The following is an 8,596-nucleotide window of genomic DNA, read 5'->3' as shown; positions in this document are numbered from 1 at the left end:
AATTCCAATTATGTTGGAATAGATTATGGATATTTTCTCACTAATTTATTCATTGGATTTGTTTCCACAGAAGCTGATGCTTGAAGAACGGACCACGAAATTTGAACAATGCCTCTTAGCAACATTATTCTTTTAGAATGAATTAGTATTATTTGTTAGATTTTGATGTTTTTTTTACCGATTTGAAAGTTTTTTAGTTTTATTCTTTAACAATAAATGTAATTTTTAGCAATTGTTACATATATTATGTAAGAATTAATATAATTTTTGTTTTAATTCTTCAATTGCTGATTCGAGAATTTGTTATTCTACAAGAAATATGTTCAAGAATATTTTTATTATTTTATCGTTCTAGAATATTTTTATTTTTGAACATACTCAAACATATTCTATTAGAATTTCCGAATTAAAAACCTTATAATTTATAAAATCGAATTTTTGAAATTAATAAAATCTATGATCCCTTAAAATATACAAATTTCCTTTATTAAATATATATTAGTTGACTAAAATACTCTTCTAGTTAAATTTTATGGTATTTTTCGATTATTTTTAATTAAATAATATTTATTAATCACTTTCTTAAAATAAGTAAAATAATTGGTCCACATTTATGAATACAATAACACAATAATTAATTTGAATAGAATAATCTAAACCTATATATATATATATATATATATATATATATATATATATAGAGAGAGAGAGAGAGAGAGAGAGAGAGAATTGTTATATGGAAAACAAAAAAACCATAAAAACCCTAAAAATGCATAAAAATACTTAGAGATCATAAAACTTTTTTTTGATTTTATTCAAAAATCGCAAGTTTTTTTTTTAACAATTTCGCTGAAAAAAAATTAAAAATTCGATATTTTTTTTTGGTTTTTTTTTACAAAAAAAATGTGTCACCGAGTTTGTTAAAAAAGTTGCGAATTTTGTATATATAAAGTCAAAAAAAAATTGTAATCTCTTAGTATTTTTTATGCATTTTTTATGATTTTTAATGGTTTTTTGTTTTTCGTAGAACTTAAACCTATATATATATATATATATATATATATATATATATATATATATATATATATATATATATATATATATATATATATATATATATATATATATATATATATATATATAGGGAAATGATCAAATGAGAACACCTAAAGGATTGAGAACGCGAGAACAATTCTTGGCCAATCAATATATAAGGACATATTAGTAATTGTATATTTCAATTAAATTAAAATAAAATAAAATTCAATCAAATTCCTTAAATTTAGGAGCAGTTACCAAAAAAGAAATAAATATTTAATTTTTTATTTTTCTTATTAATGGAATATAAAAAACATTTTTGCCAAAATTTATCTTAAAACTGAAAAAAAAATTAAGAAAATCAATTTTTTTCTTCTAGTTTCATGGTTTTTTTTTTCAAAAAAAATGAATAGAAATCGAACCCTAAATTATTACATTTGTATTCACAAATGATTTTTTTTTTCAAAAAACCTGATATTTCTCCAATCACAAATGAATACACATCAATTTACAAGTAATCCAATTCCTTTTTTTAATCGACTAAAAAATAAAAAGAGTGTAAGAATTATCATTTCTTCATAAAAAGAATACCTCTAATCATAAATAAATACATTCATTAACACATGATTACACTGCTATTCACAAATGAATACACTGCTATTAACAAATGAGTTCCCTATTATTCACAAATGAATAAATGAATACCTCTAATCATAAATAAATATATTCATTCACACATGAATGCACTTCTATTCACAAATGAATACACTGTTATTTATAAATAAATACACATTTTAACATTAACATCGAACCCAATACAATTTTTCAATCTCCTCTGGCTCAGCTTTACCGTTTGGTTTCCCATCAACTTTAGGAATAACTTTGATGTTAAGATCAACCACGGAGCAAGAAGCTTCAACAATTGAAGTATAAGCCTTTTTGCTAACATCATTGACAATAGTAACCACTGGGATGATTTTGATTTGGAATCATTATCAACAATCATCGGCTCATTATCCCATTTAACATCCAAAAAACTAACTCCCTGTTTGATTTTCAATCAGTCCCAGTATCTGACCCCATCTTCACATCATCATTTGAACCCTCATTCATTACTTCATCATTACCACTACCAGAATGCTTCACAATCTTCATAAGAATAAGAATCGTAACATGAGATGTTTCATGAACAGGGGACGTACCAGGAATTTTACCCAAAATACCCTTAGCATGGATTCCAGCAATCAAAGAAGGAGGCGACGAAGGTTGTGAACATCATAAAGAAATTGAAGTTGAGACCGGTTAAAATGGAAGCAATTGTCAAATTCCGATTTCAATCGTTCGCATTACACATCCGGTTACGAATCTGATTAAGATGGCGGTCCCAGTTTTGACTTTCTATGGTTTGACAATTCAAATCGAAAATCAATTCTGATTCCTTCTTTGAATATGAAAAACATTAACCATCGAAACTCAATTTTTGAAAAACACCGAATTCACCTCCTTCAAATTGATTTTAGATCAAATACCCAAATTTCAACCAAAATCGCAATCACTCTACATCCGTTCTGCATCTGTTCTTCATCGGTTCTCAAAATATCAATTCATCAACAAGAATACCCGATAAACATCGAATCTCTAAATCATCTTTAACTTCTCAGATCAATACAGTCAAGAAACAAAATCAATTTTGGAACATGACAGATTAGATCGACTCAATTCAAACATATAATCAAATAACAAAATCAAAAATCGATTTTGAGAATGATACTTTTCAGAAATTTCGACTCAAGAACAAAATTCGATTAGTAAATCAAATAAGAGTAGTGAACAGAAATCGACTCAAGACTCGCTTAGTTTGAGCAAAGGATTTCGAGTTACAAGATGAGTCGACTTGCGTTATTCAGAAGAACGATTTCAAAGAACAAAAATATCTCTTTTCTATTCTTCAAGATGACACGAAGATCGGAACGAAATACAGTAAAGCTTTCTTGGCTTTTATCGGCAATGGCTTCCCATTGAAGTCATGGAATGGATCGTCTGGGAAGAGGGTTTCTTCAAATCAGACTTAAACGTCGCCGCGAAGCTTCTTGGGGCGGCGAAGTTCACTTTGTGGAATGTTTCTCCGGCGGCTCCTCCTACTACTACCGGCGCCATTCAATGGAGAGAGAGAGAGAGAGAGAGAGAGAGAGAAAGAGACCGGTTAAAATGTTTCTCCGCTGACTCTATGGCCTCCTCCGGCTCTGAGATGAGTCGGTGAGATGACTAATTCTATGAGATTAGTTCAACAAAATAAAACGACATATAGTAATTATAGGAATTTACAAAATTAGGGTAATGCTTATTTACCTTAATAGTTTTTACAACTTTTTTTAATTTAAAATTTAAAATTTAAATGTATTAATATATATATTAATATATATATATATATATATATATATATATATATATATATGGATAAAATTTGTTATTTTAAAAAGTATAGAATAAAATATATATATATATATATATATATATATATATATATATATATATATATATATATATATATATATATATATATATATATTTATTCTATACTTTTTAAAATAACAAATTTTATCCATATACTTTTTAAAATACTTTTGTATATATATATATATATATATATATATATATATATATATATATATATATATATATATATATATATATATATATATTTTATTCTATACTTTTTAAAATAACAAATTTTATCCATATACTTTTTAAAATACTTTTGTAAAATGATATTTTCTATCTTTATATTTTCTAAAATGATAATTTTTACCCCTGTAGTTTTATAATTTCTAAAATGATAGTTTTTACACATTCATTTTTCAAAATACTTTATAAAATGATAATAAGCTATCCTTATATTTTCTAAAGTGAAAATTTTCATCCTTATACTTTTTAAATTACTTTGTAAAATGACATTTTCCAGGACACATATAATACGTTTTTTTTTTTTTTTTTTTTTTAATTTAGACTTCTGTTCGTTAATTTAAAAAATAATCTTACTTACTTATTTTTATGTACGTTTCGATAAAAATTCGAGTTTTTCTTTTTTATGTTTTGATGTAACATTTGTATACGTTTTCATATAAATTTTTAATGTATGACTTTAGTCACATATAATAAGTTTTTATACGGTGATATAAATTGGAGTTAGTTAGTGATACCGATCATGTATATTTATTACCAACAAATACAATAATATTTAAATTTTATCAATATAATCGTCAAAATTCAATTTACAAAACAAATTGATACGGCCTCAACATAGAATGGGGAAATTACTAGTTAATGATCAAAAGGTCTAGAACCTTTCCAACTGTCCAAAAACTATGTAAACCATAAATATGTTCGGAAATCAAAACATGTAAATAATGATTTGCCTTAATTTCTAGAAATTTATATGGAAACTTAGCGTGTAAGCTATTCTCATATTCCTTCAAAAGGAAAAAGACCTATTCATTCATCCTTCTCATTCGATTACTCATCAGATTGCTCTATTTTCAAGTTTTATTATTAAATTGATACTAATAACGTCGTAACATGTATAATATACGGTTTACAAAGTAAAACAATACTGAAACTTTAAAAATATTAATCATAATTTGCAAACAATTATTTTTAAAAATAGTTATATGTTTTAATTCATTTTGGAAATTAGGGGTGTGTATGGGGCGGTTTGGTTCGGGTCTCAGACCTAGTTTTAATATTTACATGTTGATTTTTAACTTTTATTTTAATCAACCCGTGTAGTACACGGGTCTCACACCTAGTTTCTTTGCAATATATTATGATTGTGATCCTTTATTTATTACTTTTTTTTGAGTAAATATCACGATTCGTCCCTTGTAAATGTGCTAAAAGGCACGTCCAGTCCCTATTTTCAAAAATTAACTCGGACCGTCCCTGTAATGTTTTTTTCTCACTCAAACGGTCCCTAATGGACACAAAATGACTATGTTACCCTTTTCATTTCTTTTTTGATTTATTTTTTAGTTTGTTTATTACTGACAATTTAAAAGAAAAACAAAAATAGGGTCCACCACCGTCACACCTTTAACCTCTACCTCCACCCACAACCTTCGTCTTCATCGGTTCATCTTCGTTCTTATATTACCAGAGCTATGGAGAGAGAGAGAGAGAGGATTGTCGTCGCCACCACCACCGTCGTCGGAGATACCGAGATAGAGAAGTCCATCGCTTCACTCTACATGTACAGCACCATTGTCGGAGTTACTGGGTCATCTTTGATTTGCAGGTTCGCTTACCACCATCTCTGACATCACCATTGTCTTCTCCGTTCGATTATCACCACCTGTGCCCCCGCCATCTCGTGCAATTTAGGGTTTGCAGATCTATATTCATGAAATAACTCATCTTGCTTCTCCGTTCGTAAATCTGCACATTGTGGATTAAATTGTGCTTCTGGGTGGTGGTGTCGGAGAATTAAATCACACCCACTGCTGCCTTCCATCTTTCCTGAAATAAATTACACCCTCGGATTTGAGGTCACCTAGGGTTAAAGAAGAAGAAGAAGACAGAGGGGGTGAGGTGAGGTCTGGTCGGAGAAGAATTTGGTCTTCGAGATACCAGCCACAACCATCAACTCTCCATTCTGAAAAGATTTATGGGATTTGTTAACATGAATTTGGGGGAGAAGAATTATTTTCCAAATCTCTTTCAGATGTAGGATTAAATTTAGGTTTGATTTTCGGGTTTAATTTCCAATTTCTGTTTTTATTTTGGTGGTGAATGGTGGTGTTTGACAGAGGTGACTGGTGGCCAGAGATGGTTGGCTGCCGGAGATGACCGGTGGTCGGAGGTGGTCGATGGTTGGGGGTTGGAACTTGGAACCAGTTTAAAAGAAGTTATTTTCTAAGAATTATAATAAATAAAAAATTAGAGAAATTAAAAACAATTGAAAAAGAAATGAAAAAGAAAAAGAAAAGGGCAAGATAGTCATTTTATGTCTGCAAGGGACGTAACGTGCAATTTTTAATAGTATGAAGGACGGTCCGAGTTAATTTTTAAAAATAGGGACTAAATGCGCAATTTTACACTTGGACGAGGGACGAATCGTGTAATTTACTCTTTTTTTTTTTAAAATGAAAGAAGTTTAATCTCCATATAGTTTATCAAAAGCCACACGGGCAAATGGCAATTCATCAAATGAAGAAACTTTGTGACACAATTTGACACCACCATTGCTCTGTAACAACCATATATTATATTTCCATCTTTCTTTGGTTCAATATGAACAAAAAGTTTGATACTTACCGGCAGGAAATAAGTAAAGTTTTATAACAACCAGTGAGATTATATGTTTTGAATTTTTTCTGTATCCTCTTTAACACCCATGAGATTTGATGAAATCTCTGGTGAGAAACGGGTGACTCTTTAAAACAACCAATTATATTCTATGTTTCTATCTTTTGTTAGGTAAACATGTACAACACTAATGAGATTATATGTGATGAAGTTGGCAACAGAATTGAATCATATTAGGCTATAAGGAGTGTTAGCATGTGTTAAAACATTGTCACGTCATATTTTTTATAGATACCTAAGGATAGTATGATGCTAATGAGTGATATATTTAGTAGGTAAACCATTTTTTTCTTAAATCAAATAAATATTTATTTAAATATAGGGTACAAGTTGCTAAGTTGGAATTACAAACATTTGATGTTGAAATAGTCAAATGGTCAAATGGGGACCACCTTTGTTCCTCTCAATCTTCTCTTTCTTCTCGTCAAGCAGATGGCGAGCTAGGTTTGGCGCATTAGCTTAGTGGCTGGCTAAGAAGTGATAGTGAGGAAGCCACATAGGCTTAGCGAGGGTGGTGGTGATGCCACTCCCTCAAGCCTTATGTGTATTACTGACATCTTGGCCGAGTTCACATGATATACAATAGACTTTAAATAGGTATCCTTTCCTTTCGTGGATAAAAACAAAAACGTGGTTGACCATGGAAATTTTGAAACTACAATTCTTGTTTTTTCAACAAGTGTCAACATCGACACTGCAATCTGCAAACTTGTGAAGTCCATCATAAGAAGGGTTAGTAGTGGCTCAAGTGGTAGCGGAAGATTTAATGCCGACGGCGGAGGAAGGAAATACCTCTCTTTAACGATGAAGGAGCTTGGGATCCATTTACTAGTATTTTTAATTTTATTATAAAAAATTGGTTAAAATTACTTGTACAATGTTTTAGTAAATAATTTCTAATCTACCATTGTTTAGTAAATATTTTTTTCAACTACTATCCTTGTGTTAAAAACTCCCTATTTCTTGTGTTTATCTCTACAACATCATAGAAACATCTTGATCTACAAAAGGTTCTATAGAATCAAAGAAATGCTATTAATAATTTTGAAATCATGTCAGGATTTACCTAATTTTCAAATCAAAATACATTAAAAAGTATGAATATTTTTTTATGACACAATCACACAGCATACATCTAATGGCACAAAAAATTACTTAACCGGGAAACCATTGCAACCACCAAAATCATGATCCACATAAAGCATATATTAAGAAACTTACAGACTTTGTCCTCCAAACCACAACCTCCGTGTTCTCTAACAACTTACCCTCTGGTTATGTCTGACAAGTCGTCAAACTGTTTCATATTAAAAGTAAAATCGGACAAATAGCAAAATTACAAACAAAACTTGGCAATTGACGATAAAAAAAGCAGACAAATTGACGACCTGAATTATTGCTGCAATCTTGCTAAGTAGGTCTTATTTATATAGAATTGTAACAAAACTTACATCACAAGTGGTCTAAAGTTCATTTCGCAAAATGTGATGTTTTTTTTTTTCAAAGCTTTGATTTGATTTGTGAATGAACAAAAAAGATTGCTAAGTTAAAAAAAAAAATAAATAAATAACCGATGACAACTTGGCTCCGGGGTTCCATATGGGTAGAAGGAGTTCAATTTCATTTTTTATTTCTTTTAAAAAGACCAAAATTTAACTACCATCTTTAATTATATTTATATTAAATACAAAAGTTAATTATTAAAAAAATTAAAAACTACTTAATTTTTATTATTAAATCCAAACGGACGACGGATTGCATTTTCTTCAAATTCCAATTCCTCTAGATTACATTCGTTCCAAAAACGCCCCTAAAGTATCACATATTTTAGAGTTACAACATATCACGTAGGGGTGAGCGTGGTGCGGTTATTAGTCAAAACTTCACCACTAACCGCAAATGCGGTTAATCCATTTTCAAAACCGTTTGGTGCGGTTATTTTTACGGTGCGGATAGGCGGTTATTTTTGCGGTACGGTTTATTTTTTTTTTTGTATTGCGGTTATTAACCGCATGGATTTGATGCAATTATTTTTTTGTGGTTTTTAACCACAGTTTAGAGCTCAAACGGTTTAAAGAGTTTAACATATTTACTTGTAATAATAAAAAAACCATAAGGTATAAGACAATTAACTTAAATCACAAACAACTAATATCTTAAAAACGTCAAATCAATAGTTATTAACAATAAATATCTT

The sequence above is a fragment of the Lactuca sativa genome, chromosome 9 (assembly GCF_002870075.4).
Source record: "Lactuca sativa cultivar Salinas chromosome 9, Lsat_Salinas_v11, whole genome shotgun sequence".
In the NCBI taxonomy this organism is placed as follows: Eukaryota; Viridiplantae; Streptophyta; class Magnoliopsida; order Asterales; family Asteraceae; genus Lactuca; species Lactuca sativa.
Note: the sequence above shows the minus strand (reverse complement) of the source record.